Genomic DNA, 23,917 nt, shown 5'->3' on the forward strand with positions numbered 1-23,917 from the left:
GTCGGTTTGGACCTCACGTTAGCGGAGGAACGTCGGACGACGTCTTCTCTTTCTTCTCTTGCTTTTCCATCCGCATGTTTGACTTCTCAATCAGTGTTCTTTTATTTTTGCTGAGCAAATGAAAGAAATGACATCCTGTAAGTACTCCTTCCTGATAGCTTTACAATAAAAGACATTCAGTAAGCCTGCGTCGCCCCCTGCTGTCTGACTGCCTCACCACGCCACACGCCTTTGCAGGTTCCCGGACGTCGGTTTAGACCTCCCGACCTTTCGCTCCTTCTTCACCTCCTCTTCGTCTGCTGATGAGGTCCTGATGGGCGGGGCCATGTGAGGACAGGCAGGAAGAGGTAGTAGATGAACGCTGCAAAGAAGAAGGGGCGGGAGAGTGAAGAGAAGGAGAAGAAGAAGGAAAGTACGGGAGGAAGGAGGCGAAAAGGACAAGCAGGAAGAAAAGGAGAAGCAAAAGCAGACAAAGGAACAGATGAAGAAGTAGAAGGAGAAAAAGAAGCGGAAGATTGAAAAGAATAAGAGGAAGGAATGAGAAGAAGGAGGAGAAAAGGAGAAGAGGAAGAAAAAGGAGAAGTACAAGAAAAGAAGCAGAAGGAGGAGATGAAGAACAAGATGGAGAAGTAGTAGAAGTACAAGAAGGAGGAAAGGAGGAGAAGAAGGAGGTGGGGAAGAAGAAGAAGCCAAGTAAATAAAAGGGGGGGGGGAGAAGAAGGGAAAAAAGCAGAATAAGTACAAGAAGGAGGAAGAGAAAAGGAAGGGAAAGGAGGAGAAGTACACGAAGAAGAAGATGAAGAAGATGAAGAAGAAGAGATGTTGGAATGGAGAAGCATGACTGGAATGGATGGATGGATGATGGATGGATGAATACATGGATGGATGGATGCATGAATAGAAGGATGGATGATGGTTGGAAGGAAGATGGATGGATGAATACATGGATGGATGGATGAATACATGGATGGACGGATGAGAGTAAGCATGACTTGACAAAGATTGTTGCGATGCTGATGATGATGACGATGATGATGATGGATGTGCATCCTGCACGCCTCCATGCTGCTTTTCTTCTGGTCTCATTCAACTGAACTGAATCGATCCTCCAGGCCTTCAGGAACGTTCCAGAGCGCACGTGTGACTTCCTGCTTTGATTGGCCGCATGACAAAAATCTACTTGATCAGCTCTTCTCAGCCAAAATCAATAATCTGATTGATTTTCTCAACAATTGCTGGCCAACATGCATCTCTTGATGCTCACCCACGCACACGCACACGCACACACACTCACACGCACACGGTGTGTAGTTGCTATTGTGTGTCAGGCATCAGAAAGATAATAAGATTTCTGATGTGAAGCAAGTGTGATGTCTCACTTTGCCAGAGAAACGAGAACCAGCCTGGCACGTTGCTCACTGTGCTTGCGCACAAGCACACGCGCAGCCTCTCGCGTTTTCACGGCAGCTTCGGTGGCACCCCCGCGACTTATTGCCACACAAACTTTTGTTTTAGGTTTGAAAGAGACGTCGGTGGCGTGAAGGGAAAAGCGTGAAGGGCGAGTTTGAGGAGCGTCAAACCTCCTGTGGTCCATCCGCACAAATTAGCGTGCGTCTAATTAGCGCGTGTTAAAAATAGTTGAAAATAGCACGTGCATGTAGATCACTGTTGCCTTTGCACGGGGGGGGGGCATGGAGATGTTCCAACTATTCATAAAAGCACAATAACTCGTATCAACACACACACACACACGCACACGCACACACGTTCCTGGTTCGTGTTTATATTATAATGATAATTGTTATTATGTTATTATGATGATGATTATTATCAGTATTGTCATTATTGTGCAGGGTGTCCCTAAAGTCTGGACACGTAAGCAAAAATGCTCATATTAGACATTTGTAAGCAATGAACGCATGTACCGTATTTCATGGAATATAGAATATGAAATATGTTCTTTTTATTCATTGATCTCAGTCTATTTTGTTACACTATTATATACAAAATATATCATTTTATTTATGTAATTATGTACTTATTTTATTGAATTGTATTTTTAGAAATAATTTTAAAAAACGTTTACAATACAAACCTTTTTAATAAAGTGTAAAATGTATCATTTATTGTTACTTGAGTGTAAAGAACATATATTTTTATGTAATTAATTGTAACTATGTTTAAATAACTTCAATTAATTGCACTTTTTTAATGAAATAATTTTAAAAACTGTAATAATGTTATGTAATAATAATGTAATACTGTAATACTGTAATAATGTATGTGAAAATCCATGACTGATTGTTACATTATTATACATAACACATTTTGTATACAATTATGAACTTCATTGTAAGTATTTTTCAATTATTTAATTGTATTTTTTATTAAATAATGAAAAAATAATCATAATAATGAAAGCATACCTTTTACGCTACAAGGCTTTTTTATCAATTGCAAAGTGTATTGAAAACAGCGTGCTGTGTTTGCATTGCATGTGTGTGATGCAGCACGTGCAGACGTGCGCGTGAGGGCGGCATATAAAGTAGCGTATATGTTGCTGATTTTGTGACGCGTCGGTGACGTCGTGTGCGCTCAAAGAAACACCTGATGTGTTTCCCTTTCATGCTTTAAAGCAAGTTGAATATCAAATCAGAAAAAGGTGCTTCCCGTGCCGAGACGTCATCGAGAGGACGCGAAGGGCCTGCAGAGACGTCATGTCAACAGATTAGGAATCACGAGTGAGCGGCGCTGCTCATGAATATGCTAACGAGATGGATGATGAATATTCACACGTTAAACACGAGCCGCTTAGATAAACCGACGCTCGCTCTCATTAGCATACTTGACTTTTATCAGACATTTTCTTCCTGTTCATTTGGTTGTGTGTGTGTGTGTGTGTGTGTGTGTGTGTGTGTGTGTGTGTGTGTGTGGTGGGGGAAGTGTCTTATTGTCAATAGGCTTTGTCATCTGTACTTGGTAACAGAAAACATTTAAAAGATAACCTGAGCCAAATAACTCCTTAAAACAAGCAAGTACTCAAAGTACTCACAGTACTACTAACAGGAGTGTAAAGCTGACTATAGGGGTGCTATTTCATGTCTACAAAGCTCTATTCATGTTCAAAAATGTATTTAGAATGCTGGAAACAGGTTGTCTATGTCTTATATGTCTTATTTTCTCTTATGCAATAGGAGTGTAAAGGTGACTATATAATGTCTAGAGGGCTCTAATGATGTTAAAAACCATATTTAGAAAGTGGTAAACAGCTTTTCTTATTTTCTCTTATGCTGTCTACTATGTTGGGCAATAGCAGTGTGAAGGTGACTATAGGGGTGTTATTTCACCTCTAGAGGGCTCTAATCATGTCAGAAAAAAGCGCGAGGGACAGATGTGTTTGCTGATTGCCACGTTGGCGTCTGTCGTTCCACACGGCGTCTGTGCTTCCTGCTCCTCGTGGAAGTGCGGCCTCTGCACGTCTAGAATGTTCCGGGCCGCGCTGGTGGGCGTGCACGTTGAATAACACAAACGCACTTTCTATATTTGAAGCCGACATGTTTCCTGCTTCCATGCATCAATAATACATCAGAGATTCTTTTCCAAGCACTTTCACTTCAGCAGATAAAACAGGCGAGGTCATTAATTACGCTTGTTAGGGCTCAACGCCACTCTTCGGTTCAGTGGACACGTGTTTTCTTTTGGAAAAGCAACTTTGATGAACCCATATTTACTCTTTCTGTGCGACACGACAATAAATACACTTTGTCTTTGCTGGAGTGGCGTGTCCTCAACCGTGACACTTTCACTTTCATTTTCACTTTCCAGTGATTATTATTGTTATTGAAAGCGTCTTGAAGGCACAAAGGTCGCCTGGGCTACAAACATGCCAGTACTGAAGGCCTGTTTTTTTTGGGTTTTTTTTTACTGGATCTTCATTATTGTCTGGTGCCCACACGGGGGTCCACCCACGCCCCACCCAATGCTGGGCATCGAACTGAAAGCCTGAGCTGTCAACGCAACATCAGGGAGTGACGTTTACTTTTTTTGTAACCATGACATGTTTAACGGGGTTACTGCTACTAGAAATATCTTTTTCGTGCCACTTTAAGACACCAATTTCCAGAAGTGAATATTGCTGCAAGGATGTGATGCTGTGATGTAAATGTTAGTTTTATTTTGAAAAAGCGTGTCCCCGTATGGGAAGTATCGGTGCAGGTGTGGACTTCACGTGAAGCTGTGTTTTCTTTGAGGCGGTGATGTTTATGATGCAGGAATAAACGCGTCAGGGCGACACACACGCCGTGTTCTGCAGAGATCAAGTGGATTTATCAGCTTTGGCCGTTTTGCAGACAGATTTTCTTCTTCCTTTTTTTCCTTCTCAGCAACACTTGGCTGCAAAACAAACGAGCGTGAAGGCGAGCTCAGAGGCCGGCGTGCAAACGCGACGCGGCGGATCAGATGTGGCGTCACGATAGCATCCGTAAAGAGGATTTTGCAGGCGCGGCGTGCATGTGACGCGCACGTGTCTTCTTCTTCTTCAGCAGGAAGATAAGACGCGAACTCCGTGACCGATGAACGCCATTAAATCCACGTTCAACTCTCATATTCACATCAAAGCAACGTGGAAATAAAATGATTACAACTTAGCATTGATTCCTTTCGCATCAATATCAGTATTCATAGAAAGGTAACGTTCTTTTGTCTCTTATGAACTGGGTGTTTGCACTTCCTACTTGGCGTCGTGGAGGCCACAGACATCGCCCCCCGCTGGTGTGGAGTCTTACTTGCTGTTAGAAACTCTCCATAAAGTGACTTTTAGGATATCACTTTTACATGAACAACACCAACAGAATGTCTTGCTGCTAACTTCCAGCTGTGCGTGTGTGTGTGCACGCGTGTGTGTGCATGTGTGTGGGTGTGTGTGCACGTGTGTGTGTGCACGCGTGTGTGTGCATGTGTGTGCGCGTCTGTGTGCGTGTGTGTGTGTGTGTGTGATCAGTAGATGCAGTTTCTGAAGTCCTGCAGGCATTGCTCCAGGTGGTCCAAGATGTCCAGCTACACACACACACACACACACACACACACACACACACACACACACACACACACACACACACACCAAAATATTTCAATATTATGCTACAAAAACGACCTTGCTTTTCCTCATCATATTACACATTTATTCTTGTGAAATGATGACTTTTTCTGGTTAAAGTCCAACTATTTTCTCTTAATGTTTGGACTTTATTGTTGTAAAGTTATAGCAGATTTTTCCCATTTTTGTTGTTTTTTTAGTTTTCATGTTGGATGATATTTTTAGAATGCGCCGTGAGCCAATTACAAAAAAAAACAAAACACGCCATGGGCTGCAAATGAGCTGCGCTTCGGCCGTCCTTCTCCCAAGTCTTAAAAAAGTGAATAAAAAGCAGAGCTGCGAGCTGAAAGGTGAACTTTAAAGAAGGGGGGGCCACGGTGGGGGTGAAGATAATGAAAACAGTCCCTGAACTTGATTCCCTTAATCACTGCATGTCCCTCTTTCTGTTAATTGAAGATAATTATAGGATTTTAATTTCCTAATGTAGGTTAAAGAGGCGAGTGAGGAGATGAAGACAAAGTTTATTAACGAGCCAACAAAGTCGCTCGTCGCCCAAAAACCTTCCACTCGGCTCCCTAATCACGTCTCGTTAGCGTAACGAGGCTCGTTGAGTGAAGCGGGAAATTGACTAAACAACAGCATCGGTTAGTCGACGGCCAGCCGAGCGTCACGTTAGCTGCTAAACATTCCCACTTCCTCTTTTATTCCCTGATTCATTATTGAAACACTCGCACGCACGCACGCACGCACGCACGCACGCAGAGAGGAAATGGTGGACAATAATTTATGAATGTCGACCTGAAAAGGCTGCAAAGACACTTTCATGCTTGTATAACCTCCGGCCTGATGTGGGACAAAAAAACAATAATACATGAATAAAAGAAGACTTATGTAAGAGCTCGCATCTGATTTGGAAGCTTTCACAGGATCAGCTTTTAAAGACACACTGAAACAAGATGAGTCAGAATATTAGAACCGGGCGGTTATACAATAATAAACGGATCAATGGCAGGGAGGAGTGATGGCAAATAAGCTCACTGCCGTCTTTCCTTACAAAAGCTGCGAACTCTCAACCTAACTTTACCACAAACTCGAAGCCAACCCTAACCCCCACCCTCCATGAAGGGACAAAACTGATCTGCCATAATTGGGTCCTGCCAGGACCCCTGATGGGGGCATGGCGTGGAGCTTTCCCCTCCCCTCAAGAAATGAAAAGAATGACATTTCAACAAAATAATGCATTACTATAAAACATAGATTTTATCTAGCGCCAAACCCCTAATCCTAATCCTAACCTAACCCTACACCCTACACCCTAACCCGAGCCCAGGGGTGTCCAGACTTTTACCAAAATGAAAGGATGCAACTTTGTTTTTTAAAGCAGCACATCTAGCTCCAACCCTAACCCTAACCTAGCTCCAACCCTAAACCTAACCTAGTTCCAACCCTAAACCTAACCTAGTTCCAACCCTAAACCTAACCTAGCTCCAACCCTAACCCTAACCTAGCTCCAACCCTAACCCTAACCTAGCTCCAACCCTAAACCTAACCTAGTTCCAACCCTAAACCTAACCTAGTTCCAACCCTAACCCTAACCTAGCTCCAACCCTAACCCTAACCTAGCTCCAACCCTAACCCTAACCTAGCTCCAACCCTAACCCTAACCTAGCTCCAACCCTAAACCTAACCTAGTTCCAACCCTAAACCTAACCTAGTTCCAACCCTAAACCTAACCTAGCTCCAACCCTAACCCTAACCTAGCTCCAACCCTAACCCTAACCTAGCTCCAACCCTAAACCTAACCTAGTTCCAACCCTAAACCTAACCTAGTTCCAACCCTAACCCTAACCTAGCTCCAACCCTAACCCTAACCTAGCTCCAACCCTAACCCTAACCTAGCTCCAACCCTAAACCTAACCTAGTTCCAACCCTAAACCTAACCTAGTTCCAACCCTAAACCTAACCTAGCTCCAACCCTAACCCTAACCTAGCTCCAACCCTAACCCTAACCTAGCTCCAACCCTAAACCTAACCTAGTTCCAACCCTAAACCTAACCTAGTTCCAACCCTAAACCTAACCTAGCTCCAACCCTAACCCTAACCTAGCTCCAACCCTAAACCTAACCTAGTTCCAACCCTAAACCTAACCTAGTTCCAACCCTAACCCTAACCTAGCTCCAACCCTAACCCTAACCTAGCTCCAACCCTAACCCTAACCTAGCTCCAACCCTAACCCTAACCTAGCTCCAACCCTAACCCTAACCTAGCTCCAACCCTAAACCTAACCTAGTTCCAACCCTAAACCTAACCTAGTTCCAACCCTAAACCTAACCTAGCTCCAACCCTAACCCTAACCTAGCTCCAACCCTAACCCTAACCTAGCTCCAACCCTAAACCTAACCTAGTTCCAACCCTAAACCTAACCTAGTTCCAACCCTAACCCTAACCTAGCTCCAACCCTAACCCTAACCTAGCTCCAACCCTAACCCTAACCTAGCTCCAACCCTAACCCTAACCTAGCTCCAACCCTAAACCTAACCTAGTTCCAACCCTAAACCTAACCTAGTTCCAACCCTAAACCTAACCTAGCTCCAACCCTAACCCTAACCTAGCTCCAACCCTAACCCTAACCTAGCTCCAACCCTAAACCTAACCTAGTTCCAACCCTAAACCTAACCTAGTTCCAACCCTAACCCTAACCTAGCTCCAACCCTAACCCTAACCTAGCTCCAACCCTAACCCTAACCTAGCTCCAACCCTAACCCTAACCTAGCTCCAACCCTAACCCTAACCTAGCTCCAACCTTAACCCTAACCTAGCTCCAACCCTAACCCTAACCTAGCTCCAACCTTAACCCTAACCTAGCTCCAACCCTAACCCTAACCTAGCTCCAACCCTAAACCTAACCTAGCTCCAACCCTAAACCTAACCTAGTTCCAACCCTAAACCTAACCTAGCTCCAACCCTAACCCTAACTTAGCTCCAACCCTAAACCTAACCTAGCTCCAACCTTAACCCTAACCTAGCTCCAACCCTAACCCTAACCTAGCTCCAACCCTAAACCTAACCTAGCTCCAACCTTAACCCTAACCTAGCTCCAACCCTAACCCTAACCTAGCTCCAACCCTAAACCTAACCTAGTTCCAACCCTAAACCTAACCTAGCTCCAACCCTAACCCTAACTTAGCTCCAACCCTAAACCTAACCTAGTTCCAACCCTAACCCTAACCTAGTTCCAACCCTAACCCTAACCTAGCTCCAACCCTAACCCTAACCTAGCTCCAACCCTAAACCTAACCTAGTTCCAATCCTAACCCTAACCTAGCTCCAAACCTAACCCTAACCTAGCTCCAACCCTAATCCTAACCTAGCTCCAACCCTAACCCTAACCTAGCTCCAACCCTAACCTAGCTCCAACCCTAACCCTAACCTAGCTCCAACCCTAACCTAGCTCCAACCTTAACCCTAACCTAGCTCCAACCCTAACCCTAACCTAGCTCCAACCCTAAACCTAACCTAGTTCCAACCCTAAACCTAACCTAGCTCCAACCCTAACCCTAACCTAGCTCCAACCCTAAACCTAACCTAGTTCCAGCCATAACCCTAACCTAGCTCCAACCCTAACCCTAACCTAGCTCCAACCCTAATCCTAACCTAGCTCCAACCCTAACCCTAACCTAGCTCCAACCCTAATCCTAACCTAGCTCCAACCCTAACCCTAACCTAGCTCCAACCCTAACCTAGCTCCAACCCTAACCCTAACCTAGCTCCAACCCTAACCTAGCTCCAACCCTAACCCTAACCTAGCTCCAACCCTAAACCTAACCTAGCTCCAACCTTAACCCTAACCTAGCTCCAACCCTAACCCTAACCTAGCTCCAACCCTAAACCTAACCTAGTTCCAACCCTAAACCTAACCTAGCTCCAACCCTAACCCTAACCTAGCTCCAACCCTAAACCTAACCTAGTTCCAGCCATAACCCTAACCTAGCTCCAACCCTAACCCTAACCTAGCTCCAACCCTAATCCTAACCTAGCTCCAACCCTAACCCTAACCTAGCTCCAACCCTAACCTAGCTCCAACCCTAACCCTAACCTAGCTCCAACCCTAAACCTAACCTAGCTCCAACCTTAACCCTAAATTAGCTCCAACCCTAACCCTAACCTAGCTCCAACCCTAAACCTAACCTAGTTCCAACCCTAAACCTAACCTAGCTCCAACCCTAACCCTAACCTAGCTCCAACCCTAAACCTAACCTAGTTCCAGCCATAACCCTAACCTAGCTCCAACCCTAACCCTAACCTAGCTCCAACCCTAATCCTAACCTAGCTCCAACCCTAACCCTAACCTAGCTCCAACCCTAACCCTAACCTAGCTCCAACCCTAACCTAGCTCCAACCCTAACCCTAACCTAGCTCCAACCCTAAACCTAACCTAGCTCCAACCTTAACCCTAACCTAGCTCCAACCCTAAACCTAACCTAGCTCCAACCTTAACCCTAACCTAGCTCCAACCTTAACCCTAACCTAGCTCCAACCCTAAACCTAACCTAGTTCCAACCCTAAACCTAACCTAGCTCCAACCTTAACCCTAACCTAGCTCCAACCCTAAACCTAACCTAGTTCCAACTCTAAACCTAACCTAGCTCCAACCCTAACCCTAACCTAGCTCCAACCCTAAACCTAACCTAGCTCCAACCTTAACCCTAACCTAGCTCCAACCTTAACCCTAACCTAGCTCCAACCCTAACCCTAACCTAGCTCCAACCCTAACCCTAACCTAGCCCCCATTCTAATCCTTTTATATGCAGTGTAGGTTTATGAACAAATGAGCAAAAGGTGAGCTGCTGTGCTGAATGGAGGTGAGCACCATTTTGTTGGTGTTCTGTGGACCAGAGGCGGGTCAGATGCCTGTTTATTTTTACGTGAGGCGGAGAGGAGGACAAGATGCTTCCGAGGCAATCATGGCGTGCAGCCAGCAGAAAATAGTCTCATCTGGGAGGTGAAGAAGCCTCGGGCGTCTATCCTAACATCAGAAGATGATGAGCGCCCGCTGGTTCTGGTGGACGAAGATGTTTGCGTGTCTGAGGAAGGTGATGATGTCACCCCTCGTCCTGCAATTGAACTCTTTCTTTTTTAACGTATGGCAACTTGTGTCCACTTCCATGTACGCACGCACGTGTGTGTGTTGCCATAGCGACAAGCGGCCTTTCTCTTGCGTCCCAGCCTGCTATGATCTGCGGTGATGTCACGGTGTCCGTTGATGCGGCCTTCAAAGGCAGGCTGGTCTTAATTCAAGATTCAAGATTCAAGATTCAAGAGAGTTTTATTGTCATGTGCATGGTAAAACAGCAGTTATACCATGCAATGAAAATCTTATTCTGTTCATTCTCCCAAGAAAAGAAAGAAAACAAATGAAAGAATAAGAACATAAGAAACATAAACACATAAACATATATACCAATAAATTAAGCAACAACAACAGACGAGACATTAATACAAGTAAATAATACAAATAAATAAATAAATAAAGTGCTATGAGTGTGTGCGTGTGTTGCGTGCGGCGTGTGCGAGTGCTTCGTTGAGGAGCCTGATGGCCTGTGGGTAAAAGCTGTTTGCCAGCCTTGTGGTCCTGGACTTCAAACTCCTGTAGCGTCTGCCTGACGGTAGGAGTGTGAATAGTGAGTGTTGTGGATGTGTGCTGTCCTTGATGAGGTTGTGTGTTCTTCGTAGGACTCTAGATTTATAAATGTCTTGCAGTGTGGGGAGGGCTGCCCCAACAATGTTCTGTGAGGTCTTGATCACCCGCTGGAGTGCCTTCCTATCACGTGTTGTACAGTTACCGTACCAAACAGTGATGGAGGCGGTAAGGACACTTTAATCTGTCTCCAAGCGACTCTTCAACCCCAGAATGCCTTTCTCTTCCCGCTCTTTCTTCTTCGTGGCTTCTTTTATCAGCGCCAAATCCAAGATGTCAGCCCGCCGAGAACTGAAGTGTTCGGGAGCCTCAGAAGCCGCCGCCGGGCGCACCAGCGAGTCTCTTCCTCTCTCCCGCTCCTTCCCACCCTCCCCGGCATGTGATGTGCTGCTCTTTAATTGAGCGGCGGCGTGATGAAGGGGCGGCGGGCGGCGAGGGATGCTGCGTGGGGAGGAAAGTGATGTTCCTAGATGTGCACGACAGCAGTGGGAGGGCTGTGATGAAAAAATAATGATGCTAGTTACATTCTATTAGAGGAAATATGGAGGACGCCCATCAAGTCCCCCTGCTACACTTCCCCCTTAATATCACCATCATCATGGAACGCTGCTGCTGCTGGAATTCTAGGACGGCACACACACGCACACACACGCACACACACGCACACACACACACACACACATATGAATATAAGCTGCTTTAATGTATTATTTACATCATATTTCTCCCAATCATGCCTTTTATTTTGCATTTGCGGTGCTGTTTATTCACATGCTGAATGTGGAAGTGTAATCAGATTACACTCGGAGCTTCATTTGAAAATGACATTAATGAAGCGGCGGAGTCGCACTCTAATAGTCATGAAGTCTTTGTTGCACTTCCCTGCAGCGCCTCCTGTGCACCACGCCGGCGTGACACTGTCGCCCACCTCAGCCAGTAAAGAGCCAACCCGGGGGTGTCCAAAGTACGGCCTGTGGCACGTTCTAGGAATATAATTTAGCAGGAAAACGGAAAAAAAACAGCAAAAATGCAAAAACTCCGCAGTAACTTTCGAACAGTAAAGCCAAAATAAGACGAGAAAGAAGTTTTACTCTAATGAGAAAAAGTCATCATTTTACAAGAATAGCGGAATATGAGGGACATGTCATTGTAGAACCATAAAGCTGATAATAGTACCGATACTGTTGATAAACTGATAATATCAATGTATCGGTACTGCATAGACTGAACTGTAAAATGCAGCAAAGTGAGGTCAGTGAAGCACACGCGTATTCAAGCGTTAAACTGCATGATGAGTACAACTCATTCTTACACGTTGGCAGGCCTGCACTAATACTCAAAAGTCTTCCCTGCCTCTCACGCCCCCCCGACAGTTCACCGTGCCCGCCCCACTGTTTGAGAAGCACTGTCCTAGCGTTTTCCACAACTCAATTGTCCAAAAATGACAACTTTTTGTTTTGTTTCTGATATTGCAACTTAAAAAAAACATTTTTTCTTTAATAAATGAACTTTATGCTACTGAAATGTTATTTTTCCTCATAATATTACGATGTTATTCTCATAAAATGATGACTTTTTCTCTTTGGATTACAATTTTTTTCCTCGTAATATTTGGACTTTATTCTTGTCTTTTTGTTTTTATTTTGAGTTTTCTGCATGTCAGGCCATCGTTCATCATTTTGAATTCCTACTGTTCCACGGAACAAAAGACTTACACAATTCATTGGTGCTGGGCTGGAGGATCCGACTGGCTGCCTGTCAAGATACGGGACCAGCCTCCACCCAAATTAAGGCCAATAACCGTTGAATCTGCCAAGTAGGATTCCTTAATTATAAATGGAATATTTTGGTATTTTGAGCACAGAAAACCCGTTTAACACTTTCTAAACATGCTTTTTAACATCATTAAATCCCCCTAGACTGAAATAACACCCCTATAGTCACCTTTCCACCCCTATTACCCAATATAGGTGCTCCTTGTTGTTACTTCCTGCTGTGGCTGTTGTCCCATCAGCTGGAATGAGTCTTCTGAATGCCTTATATTTGTATTTGACTTCATTTAGCCATTTTTGTGCTTGAAAAAGCTTCATACGGGCCGAGAATATTTAAAATGCAATGAGATACCCACTCCATCGGACAATGGAGGGGCAGCGGAGCACATTCTCCGACAGACTCCTTCAGTTCCGTACCCACAGTGAACGCTACAGTGTTCATTTATTCCATCCAGCTCTGTAATACCTCACCTGTCTGTCTGTGTGTACTGCATGTGTATGTACTCTATGAGTATGTACTCTATGTGTGTGTGTGTACTCTATGTGTATGTACTGTATGTGTATGTACTCTATGTGTGTGTACTCTATGTGTGTGTATGTACTGCATGTGTATGTACTCTATGAGTATGTACTCTATGTGTGTGTGTGTACTCTGTGTGTGTATGTACTGTATGTGTATGTACTCTATGAGTATGTACTCTATGTGTGTGTGTGTACTCTATGTGTGTGTACTCTATGTGTGTGTATGTACTGCATGTGTATGTACTCTATGAGTATGTACTCTATGTGTGTGTGTGTACTCTATGTGTGTGTACTCTATGTGTGTGTGTGTACTCTATGTGTATGTACTCTATGTGTGTGTACTCTATGTGTGTGTGTGTACTCTGTGTGTGTATGTACTGTATGTGTATGTACTCTATGTGTGTGTACTCTATGTGTGTGTACTCTATGTGTGTGTATGTACTGCATGTGTATGTACTCTATGAGTATGTACTCTATGTGTGTGTGTGTACTCTAAGTGTGTGTACTCTATGTGTGTGTGTGTACTCTATGTGTATGTACTCTATGTGTGTGTACTCTATGTGTGTGTGTGTACTCTGTGTGTGTATGTACTGTATGTGTATGTACTCTATGTGTGTGTAGTCTATGTGTGTGTGTGTGTACTCTGTGTATGTATGTACTGCATGTGTATGTACTCTATGTGTGTGTAGTCTATGTGTGTGTGTGTGTACTCTGTGTGTGTGTATGTACTGCATGTGTATGTACTCTATGAGTATGTACTCTATGTGTGTGTGTGTACTCTGTGTGTTTATGTACTGTATGTGTATGTACTCTATGAGTATGTACTCTATGTGTGTGTGTGTACTCTATGTGTGTGTACTCTATGTGTGTGTATGTACTGCATGTGTATGTACTCTATGAGTATGTACTCTATGTGTGTGTGTGTACTCTATGTGTATGTACTCAATGTGTGTGTACTCTATGTGTGTGTACTCTATGTGTGTGTATGTACTGCATGTGTATGTACTCTATGAGTATGTACTCTATGTGTGTGTGTGTACTCTATGTGTATGTACTGTATGTGTATGTACTCTATGTGTGTGTACTCTATGTGTGTGTATGTACTGCATGTGTATGTACTCTATGAGTATGTACTCTATGTGTGTGTGTGTACTCTATGTGTATGTACTCAATGTGTGTGTACTCTATGTGTGTGTACTCTATGTGTGTGTATGTACTGCATGTGTATGTACTCTATGAGTATGTACTCTATGTGTGTGTGTGTACTCTATGTGTATGTACTGTATGTGTATGTACTCTATGTGTGTGTACTCTATGTGTGTGTATGTACTGCATGTGTATGTACTCTATGAGTATGTACTCTATGTGTGTGTGTGTACTCTGTGTGTGTATGTACTGTATGTGTATGTACTCTATGAGTATGTACTCTATGTGTGTGTGTGTACTCTATGTGTGTGTACTCTATGTGTGTGTGTGTACTCTATGTGTATGTACTCTATGTGTGTGTACTCTATGTGTGTGCGTGTACTCTGTGTGTGTATGTACTGTATGTGTATGTACTCTATGTGTGTGTACTCTATGTGTGTGTATGTACTGCATGTGTATGTACTCTATGAGTATGTACTCTATGTGTGTGTGTGTACTCTATGTGTGTGTATGTACTGCATGTGTATGTACTCTATGAGTATGTACTCTATGTGTGTGTGTGTACTCTATGTGTGTGTATGTACTGCATGTGTATGTACTCTATGAGTATGTACTCTATGTGTGTGTGTGTACTCTGTGTGTGTATGTACTGTATGTGTATGTACTCTATGAGTATGTACTCTATGTGTGTGTGTGTACTCTATGTGTGTGTACTCTATGTGTGTGTGTGTACTCTATGTGTATGTACTCTATGTGTGTGTACTCTATGTGTGTGTGTGTACTCTGTGTGTGTATGTACTGTATGTGTATGTACTCTATGTGTGTGTACTCTATGTGTGTGTATGTACTGCATGTGTATGTACTCTATGAGTATGTACTCTATGTGTGTGTGTGTACTCTATGTGTGTGTATGTACTGTATGTGTATGTACTCTATGTGTGTGTACTCTATGTGTGTGTATGTACTGCATGTGTATGTACTCCATGAGTATGTACTCTATGTGTGTGTGTGTACTCTATGTGTGTGTATGTACTGTATGTGTATGTACCCTATGAGTATGTACTCTATGTGTGTGTGTGTACTCTATGTGTGTGTACTCTATGTGTGTGTATGTACTGCATGTGTATGTACTCTATGAGTATGTACTCTATGTGTGTGTGTGTACTCTGTGTGTGTATGTACTGTATGTGTATGTACTCTATGAGTATGTACTCTATGTGTGTGTGTGTACTCTATGTGTATGTACTCTATGTGTGTGTACTCTATGTGTGTGTGTGTACTCTGTGTGTGTATGTACTGTATGTGTATGTACTCTATGAGTATGTACTCTATGTGTGTGTGTGTACTCTATGTGTATGTACTCTATGTGTGTGTACTCTATGTGTGTGTGTGTGTACTCTGTGTGTATGTACTGTATGTGTATGTACTCTATGAGTATCTACTCTATGTGTGTGTGTGTACTCTATGTGTGTGTACTCTATGTGTGTGTGTGTACTCTATGTGTATGTACTCTATGTGTGTGTACTCTATGTGTGTGTGTGTACTCTGTGTGTGTATGTACTGTATGTGTATGTACTCTATGTGTGTGTAGTCTATGTGTGTGTGTGTGTACTCTGTGTATGTATGTACTGCATGTGTATGTACTCTATGTGTGTGTAGTCTATGTGTGTGTGTGTGTACTCTGTGTGTGTGTATGTACTGCATGTGTATGTACTCTATGAGTATGTACTCTATGTGTGTGTGTGTACTCTGTGTGTGTATGTACTGTATGTGTATGTACTCTATGAGTATGTACTCTATGTGTGTGTGTGTACTCTATGTGTATGTACTCTATGTGTGTGTACTCTATGTGTGTGTGTGTACTCTGTGTGTGTATGTACTGTATGTGTATGTACTCTATGTGTGTGTGTGTACTCTATGTGTGTGTACTCTATGTGTGTGTATGTACTGCATGTGTATGTACTCTATGAGTATGTACTCTATGTGTGTGTGTGTACTCTGTGTGTGTATGTACTGTATGTGTATGTACTCTATGAGTATGTACTCTATGTGTGTGTACTCTATGTGTGTGTGTGTGTACTCTGTGTATGTATGTACTGCATGTGTATGTACTCTATGTGTGTGTACTCTATGTGTGTGTGTGTGTACTCTGTGTATGTATGTACTGCATGTGTATGTACTCTATGTGTGTGTACTCTATGTGTGTGTGTGTGTACTCTGTGTATGTATGTACTGCATGTGTATGTACTCTATGTGTGTGTACTCTATGTGTGTGTGTGTACTCTGTGTGTGTATGTACTGTATGTGTATGTACTCTATGTGTGTGTACTCTATGTGTGTATGTACTGCATGTGTATGTACTCTATGAGTATGTACTCTATGTGTGTGTGTGTACTCTATGTGTATGTACTCTATGTGTGTGTACTCTATGTGTGTGTGTGTGTACTCTGTGTGTATGTACTGTATGTGTATGTACTCTATGAGTATCTACTCTATGTGTGTGTGTGTACTCTATGTGTGTGTACTCTATGTGTGTGTGTGTACTCTATGTGTATGTACTCTATGTGTGTGTACTCTATGTGTGTGTGTGTACTCTGTGTGTGTATGTACTGCATGTGTATGTACTCTATGTGTGTGTAGTCTATGTGTGTGTGTGTGTACTCTGTGTATGTATGTACTGCATGTGTATGTACTCTATGTGTGTGTAGTCTATGTGTGTGTGTGTGTACTCTGTGTGTGTGTATGTACTGCATGTGTATGTACTCTATGAGTATGTACTCTATGTGTGTGTGTGTACTCTGTGTGTGTATGTACTGTATGTGTATGTACTCTATGTGTGTGTAGTCTATGTGTGTGTGTGTGTACTCTGTGTATGTATGTACTGCATGTGTATGTACTCTATGTGTGTGTAGTCTATGTGTGTGTGTGTGTACTCTGTGTGTGTGTATGTACTGCATGTGTATGTACTCTATGAGTATGTACTCTATGTGTGTGTGTGTACTCTGTGTGTGTATGTACTGTATGTGTATGTACTCTATGAGTATGTACTCTATGTGTGTGTGTGTACTCTATGTGTATGTACTCTATGTGTGTGTACTCTATGTGTGTGTGTGTACTCTGTGTGTGTATGTACTGTATGTGTATGTACTCTATGAGTATGTACTCTATGTGTGTGTGTGTACTCTATGTGTGTGTACTCTATGTGTGTGTATGTACTGCATGTGTATGTACTCTATGAGTATGTACTCTATGTGTGTGTGTGTACTCTGTGTGTGTATGTACTGTATGTGTATGTACTCTATGAGTATGTACTCTATGTGTGTGTAGTCTATGTGTGTGTGTGTGTACTCTGTGTATGTATGTACTGCATGTGTATGTACTCTATGTGTGTGTACTCTATGTGTGTGTGTGTGTACTCTGTGTATGTATGTACTGCATGTGTATGTACTCTATGTGTGTGTACTCTATGTGTGTGTGTGTGTACTCTGTGTATGTATGTACTGCATGTGTATGTACTCTATGTGTGTGTACTCTATGTGTGTGTGTGTACTCTGTGTGTGTATGTACTGTATGTGTATGTACTCTATGTGTGTGTACTCTATGTGTGTATGTACTGCATGTGTATGTACTCTATGAGTATGTACTCTATGTGTGTGTGTGTACTCTGTGTGTGTATGTACTGTATATGTATGTACTCTATGTGTATGTACTCTATGTGTGTGTAGTCTATGTGTGTGTGTGTGTACTCTGTGTATGTATGTACTGCATGTGTATGTACTCTATGTGTGTGTAGTCTATGTGTGTGTGTGTGTACTCTGTGTATGTATGTACTGCATGTGTATGTACTCTATGTGTGTGTACTCTATGTGTGTGTGTGTACTCTGTGTGTGTATGTACTGTATGTGTATGTACTCTATGTGTGTGTACTCTATGTGTGTGTGTGTGTACTCTGTGTATGTATGTACTGCATGTGTATGTACTCTATGTGTGTGTACTCTATGTGTGTGTGTGTGTACTCTGTGTATGTATGTACTGCATGTGTATGTACTCTATGTGTGTGTACTCTATGTGTGTGTGTGTACTCTGTGTGTGTATGTACTGTATGTGTATGTACTCTATGTGTGTGTACTCTATGTGTGTATGTACTGCATGTGTATGTACTCTATGAGTATGTACTCTATGTGTGTGTGTGTACTCTGTGTGTGTATGTACTGTATATGTATGTACTCTATGTGTATGTACTCTATGTGTGTGTAGTCTATGTGTGTGTGTGTGTACTCTGTGTATGTATGTACTGCATGTGTATGTACTCTATGTGTGTGTAGTCTATGTGTGTGTGTGTGTACTCTGTGTATGTATGTACTGCATGTGTATGTACTCTATGTGTGTGTACTCTATGTGTGTGTGTGTACTCTGTGTGTGTATGTACTGTATGTGTATGTACTCTATGTGTGTGTACTCTATGTGTGTGTGTGTGTACTCTGTGTATGTATGTACTGCATGTGTATGTACTCTATGTGTGTGTACTCTATGTGTGTGTGTGTGTACTCTGTGTATGTATGTACTGCATGTGTATGTACTCTATGTGTGTGTACTCTATGTGTGTGTGTGTACTCTGTGTGTGTATGTACTGTATGTGTATGTACTCTATGTGTGTGTACTCTATGTGTGTATGTACTGCATGTGTATGTACTCTATGAGTATGTACTCTATGTGTGTGTGTGTACTCTGTGTGTGTATGTACTGTATATGTATGTACTCTATGTGTATGTACTCTATGTGTGTGTAGTCTATGTGTGTGTGTGTGTACTCTGTGTATGTATGTACTGCATGTGTATGTACTCTATGTGTGTGTAGTCTATGTGTGTGTGTGTGTACTCTGTGTATGTATGTACTGCATGTGTATGTACTCTATGTGTGTGTAGTCTATGTGTGTGTGTGTGTACTTTGTGTGTGTATGTACTGCATGTGTATGTGCATCTTATCTATGCTGCAATCTGGATTGCTCCACCAGTTATATAAAAACTAAATAGTCATAAAGGTCTACACACACACACACACACACACACACACACACACACTAGGGAGGAGTTTCAGTCATCACTTTTAAGACTGAAAATGTTGCCTGTGGCTGCCCCCCCTCCCCCATTCAGCTTGCGAGAGTGAAGGTATTTCTCATCTTTGTCGACGCTCTCTCGCCCTCGCTCATCACTCGCCCTAAAAGGCCCACCGCAGCCTCGTGCTGAGTCGGCACATCCAGATTCTGGCGGCCAAGCTGAGGCGCCGTGCTTTATCAACGTCAGGATGGCCTAATAATCATTTTAAAAAGAAAAACGAAAACAGAGGGCGTGAGAAAAAAGAGAAATGTAGTTTGGACCGGTTGCCGGGGGTTACCAACGCTTCACGTGACATCACAGCAACCTTTCCTTCTTTCTTTCCTGTTGGCGCCCTGAAAGGTTGGTCATGTTTGTGGTTTATTTATTCTTTTTAATCACCTTTTTTAATCACCCTTATTCACTCTTGTCTCCATTTTCTAACAGGACAAGAAAACCATACATCAGTAATAAATATATAGAAAATAAAACCATACATCAGTCATAAATATATAGAAAAGAAAACCATACATCAGTAATAAATATATAGAAAATAAAACCATACATCAGTAATAAATATATAGAAAAGAAAACCATACATCAGTCATAAATATATAGAAAATAAAACCATACATCAGTCATAAATATATAGAAAAGAAAACCAAAAACTAAAGTTGAAAAGGAAAAAAAAATCTATTAAAATGGATAAATTTATCGTGAGAGTACACAAAAATAAAAATAAAAAGACAGAAAATAAGATGAATTACAGTAAATAAGAGGTTTACGGATTTATTGATACTGATTAAATCAGTAGATAGGAGGACAAAAGAATACAGTTTGGGCAGTGGTGAAGGTAAAGGACAAAAACAATTCAAATTAAAAGATAAAACATTAAAAACAATGAATATGTGAATAACAAGAATAATTAATAATAAAATAAAGACAAAATAAATACATTGAGAGGGGAAAAGGTTCAAATCAGCGGAGGAAGGAAAGGAGTAAAAAAGTGACAGGATGCAGTTTGGGCGGTGATGGAGGTTGAAGAGTGGGAAAAAACTAAAAAATAAAAGATAAAAAAAATAGAAAAAAGTATGGCAGCCTGTTTCCGCCACTGAAAGAAAAACAATATTCCAACAATAAGTCATGAATATGAGATAAAAAGTCCAAATTATGAGACAAAAAGTGATAGCATAGGAAAGTCATGAGATTAAAAGTCATAATTATGAGGTTAAAATGTCAGAATTATGAGATGAAAGTCTCAGTGGTGAGATAATCCTGGACATGATGAGATAAAAAGTCAGAATATTGAGATGGAAAGTGGAAAAGATAGAAAGATAGAAAGTGAGGCACATGCACAGTTTGCATCTCATAAATTCCACTTTTGATATCCTAATTATGAGTCACCATTGGGATTTTTGTTTTCTTTCAGTGGCAGAAAGAGGGTTCCATAAAAAAGTGAAAAATAAATGAATAATAAAAAAAATACAGTAACTTGAAGTGAATAAAGAGAGTAGAGATAAATAAATGGGCCAGAAGCGCTGCATGATGCATTCACACATGCAGGATATGCAGGGTATGCATTTGCGTTGGGTCGAGTTTGAGCCGCAGGCGGGTGTTAAGTTGGGTCGGGACGCGTGAGGACCTCGTATGAAAAGATCACATGACATAGTTGACCCTCCCGTTTTTTCCTGAGAAACTCCCGTATTTTGCCGTAGTTTTCTAGTTTCCTGTATTTGAACAAAAAAGAAATAAATCCTCTTCAGCACGGCAGGTGACGATGATGAAGGTGTCCACGCTTGTGCCACAGCAATCTGCGAGGAAGGGTGCAATGTATGTACCCGTCTTTCCACCCCTCACCCAAGAAATGTCCCGTATTTTGTGCATAACTTCTGTGATTTCTCCCATCCAAACGATGCCAGGTATGACGTGAGATCCGCTGCTCGCACGCTTCAAAGCAAAGCAAGACTCGGCAAAGCTGGAAAAGGATAAAAGTCAAAGTGAGAGAGAGGAAGAACAAAGCAGGCGTCCACCTCTCTCTGTCTCTGTCTCTGTCTCTGTCTCTGTCTTGTCTCTCAGTGTCTCCCTCCCAGCTGCAGGCGACATGAAGAGTTGCTCTTGTTTTAATTATGCAGGGGCTGCAGAGCAGGACAGGACATGTTTCAGTGTCGCCGCCAATTAAGCGCCGTCACCCAGTCGCAGCAAAGAAGAAGAGGAGGGGGTGAGGAGGACAAGGAAATTTATTCTTGACATTTTTTCTGTCAAGTGTTCGCAGCTGAGATCTCATAGAGGACTTTTGCACTGGCCTGCGGGCTGCCATGTTTGTGCCCCATCAAGTCCGCCTAGCAACAAGTCGTGTGACCGAGTGAAAGAAGCTGAGCTTCACCGATGTGGCTCATGTTGTGAGCTTCACCCTTCTCTTTTTTAATTTGTGTGTTGTCAGGAAGCAGCTGGTTGGCCCCGCCCCCTCCGGAGCGTATAAACGTGTGCAGGTGTGCTCCTGGGCCGCGCAGCTGCTCCGTGCTGGCATGACGCTGAGCAGCAGCCCGCCTTCTCTTTTCCCTCAGCTTCTAACTTTGTGTTTGTCCTGACGTGACTGTCCTGCTTTCGCTTTTGTTTTGTTTAGGGTTCCAGTTGTGTCTTTCTCATTTGAGGGGACAGGAGGCACCCTCTTTTTCAGGACCTTTTGTTTGTCATTTTGGGCACAGGAGGGTTGTTTTGTATGTCCATGAACAACCCTGACTTTAAGTATCTTATGTTCTCTTGGGTTGTAACATTTATTGAGGGAAAATGAACAAAAAAGAATGTGAATAAGATGATGATAAACAAATAATCCAATCAAATAAATGTGTAATAAATGAAAAAGAAATACAGATAAAGAAACGTTGGGGTTGCTTGCTGAAGGCGCTGACCAGATGTTGCTGACGCAACCGTGCGCTGATCCTCATCGCCTTGTTAGGAACCAACCAGGGGCCTCATCTGTAAAGCTTGCGCACGCCGTTTTCCATGCAAACTATGGTCGCTTCCAAAAACACAAGCTGGCGTGAGAATGTGCGCCTTTGTAGTCGGCGTCCGCACTTTTTGGAGACACGGGAAAAAGGCGAGCCACAGTTCAGGTGGCGACGTGAAATCATGTTAGAAATCAACACGCAATGGGAGCCGATAAAGATTTATCCATCGTTGCATGGAAACATCTCAGCGTTACTGACTTGTGTGTTGTTATTTGACATGACACTGATGGATATCATTTGTCATTTCTCAAACACCGTATCGCACCCCCACTGAAAGATACATTCTTGTATTTGGTCATGGTAACATCACGTGTTTGAATAATAGTTATTATAACAAACACCAGCTTGTCAATGAAATCATTCTATCGGGTTTAAGTTTACAGTTGCCACTTTTTATAGATGTGAATATACAGGATGTGTCCATCCGCACGTTTTGGCTTTCCGGCGTACGCAGACTTTTAGTCAGATTTCCACGCACATTTTTACAGATGAGGCCCCAGGTGTTCTCCAAAGTCTTGATGGGCCTCACATTGACTTTGCAGCATTGATCTGCTAAATGCGCAAATTCACGTTGGCGTCCATTAAGGCGGCAAAGTGTCAGATGGGTAAAGAGGCGGCGAGCGCACTGCAGCGGCAGGTAATTACCACTCCTCCATCGATAACCATTCTAATAGACTCGCAGCCCGCTATTTACATTAGCGAGGTGGCCCTCTTACCGTATTGACTTTCATAAAATATATGTGCGCAGGGTAACATTTAAATCAATGGAGCCATTTGAAGAGAATGATCATTAAGAGGCAGCTGTGTTAAGTCGCAGCAGCAGCAGCAGGAGGAGGAAGAGGAGGAGGAGGGGGCAATATAGCATGGTGCCATGCCTTAAACCAACATCATTTACTGCATGGCTGCACCCGCACACTCAAACACCCTCGCCGTCAGCCACCAGCCCGACACTGAGAGGAGTCGCAGTGTGCGCATCACAAAATTGTCAAAGCGTGGATTCATCTCTCCCGCCAAGATGAGATGTCCAGTGGAACGTGAATAAAACACGGCTGATTGCGAAGCCCCGCCCCAGCTCCACGCCGCCGTTACATCACATCATTTCAGTGCCAGCTAAGCGGACAGGAAACAATAAAACAATGACACCTTTTATACAAATATAGTTTGATTTCCAAAATACATTTTTGAATTTTATTTTTTAACTTGGTAAATAGTAAATATAAAGTTTATTTTAATTTTAGATTGTATTAATTATTCTAGTTATTAATGAAATAAATACATAAATAATAAAACAAATAAATAAGTGCTTATGAATAATTATTAATTCATGAATTAATGAATTGATTTATAAGCAAAGGTACATATTTTATAAAAAATATGTTTTGTATTTTTATTTAGAATTATTAATTGTTAAATATAATTGTTTTATTATTTTATATTGTATTATTATTTCATTTAATTATATAATTTAAATGCATTTAATTATTATTGAATGTATTTATTCATTAAGTAGTAAAATAAAACATACATTTCTGAATAAATAATTATTCATTCATTAATAGATTTATTGAATTTAGAAATAATAA

The 23,917-nt window shown here is 42.3% G+C and overlaps 1 protein-coding gene across 1 annotated transcript in view; it reads left to right on the forward strand.

Moving 5' to 3' along the window:
- The window catches only part of LOC129190196 (protocadherin-1-like), a 117,913-nt gene extending 117,240 nt beyond the window's left edge, over positions 1-673 (forward strand). Inside the window, exon 5 of the mRNA XM_054792679.1 lies at positions 1-673. This exon is cut by the window's left edge and continues 5,122 nt beyond it. The gene's annotated coding sequence lies outside the window, so the exon portion shown is untranslated.
- Positions 674-23,917: the final 23,244 nt, after the last annotated feature.

The sequence above is a fragment of the Dunckerocampus dactyliophorus genome, chromosome 11 (assembly GCF_027744805.1).
Source record: "Dunckerocampus dactyliophorus isolate RoL2022-P2 chromosome 11, RoL_Ddac_1.1, whole genome shotgun sequence".
NCBI classification, from domain to species: domain Eukaryota; kingdom Metazoa; phylum Chordata; class Actinopteri; order Syngnathiformes; family Syngnathidae; genus Dunckerocampus; species Dunckerocampus dactyliophorus.